Genomic DNA, 1,365 nt, shown 5'->3' on the forward strand with positions numbered 1-1,365 from the left:
TTTTGTATATTTTCTCCATATAATAAGTTTAATTTACATTCAATTCGGGCGGCAGGTTGGGAATGTTTTCAGGGCAGGTCCACACTTAGAAGCTTACGTTCACTTCTTTCATTTTCCTTTCGAATGTAAGTTTCGCTCCTCTATCTGAGCTCTTCACTCTTCATCTTTCCTTGTTTTCTATTCTATGGGGACGGCTTTAAGGAGTACTCTATTTTCTGTCAGCTCCAGGGGATGGTCTATTTCTTATTGGGGATTTTACTGGGTTTTAATTTGTTTGGGGTGGGTTATTTCGCTTATTGAGCAATCTTGTGGGTTGGGTTTGGGATTTTACTTTATGTCTTGTCCATTAATTACGGGTTGTAACATTCCAATTTTCTATTTAGTTCCTTTCTCCTCTGTGATTTCACATCTTAATCTTACGATAAAATCGAACTGTTCACATTTAAAAATCTTCCTATTCTTTCTCTCAGCTTTTATCTAGGTATTCTTTCTTTGTCCTACAATTTGAATTTAGGAAACTGTCGTTTTCATTATTTGTATTACCTAATATATAAGGGGATTCCCTGGTTCTCTTGATTTGTCCCCGAATTCATTCTTCCTGTGGCATTGTAACACATTTTACTGTATGTAGTGAAGCTACAAATTCTTAATTGGGTTTTATCCTGCTCATCGTTTGAGGATCATCAATAATTGAAGCTCCAATTACGTCGTAATTATTACTTCATTACGTTTCTATTGCGATTTGGCGTTTTACGCGTTATGCGGATCATAAGCCACATGGCAATATAAAACTTAGGCTCGTTCAACACCTGTAGAGGTAAGTCAACTTATTATCACCTTGCACGGGATTTAGGCATTAATTCTTTTAGCCATTCTATTCGTACGTTCGTTACTGGAAAATAAATTTTATATTATATCGAATATTTTTTAACGGTCGCAGCCCAACTAGCAGAAATTAATCAAGATACTTTTAAAAACAATTTGTTTTGACCGATACGCCAAAGGCGACTAAAAAGAAAAAATACCTTCAGTTGCAACGTCTAAAGAGTATTTTAAAAGAAAGAGAACAAAAAATTAGACAAAAAAAAATATAAGAAAGAAAAATAAAACGACTAGAAGACAAGGGAAATAAAAACTGCAGGAGAATAGATTGTGAAGAAAATTCACAGGTTTCGCAATCCATGCAACCATCGAAGACATTGGAAATGATAACAGAAACACAAATAACCCGGGATCACTTGCTCAACTCGCTCGTGTCGCAAACGTAAACTTTCTGAATAATAGACGTCGTAACATGCTTGTAATCCCATCACGGAATATGTACCAGAATGTTAGATTGGAATTAACAAAAGGATGTCTGTCAAT

The sequence above is a fragment of the Photinus pyralis genome, unplaced genomic scaffold (genome assembly GCF_008802855.1).
Source record: "Photinus pyralis isolate 1611_PpyrPB1 unplaced genomic scaffold, Ppyr1.3 Ppyr1.4_LG1, whole genome shotgun sequence".
Taxonomy (NCBI): Eukaryota; Metazoa; Arthropoda; class Insecta; order Coleoptera; family Lampyridae; genus Photinus; species Photinus pyralis.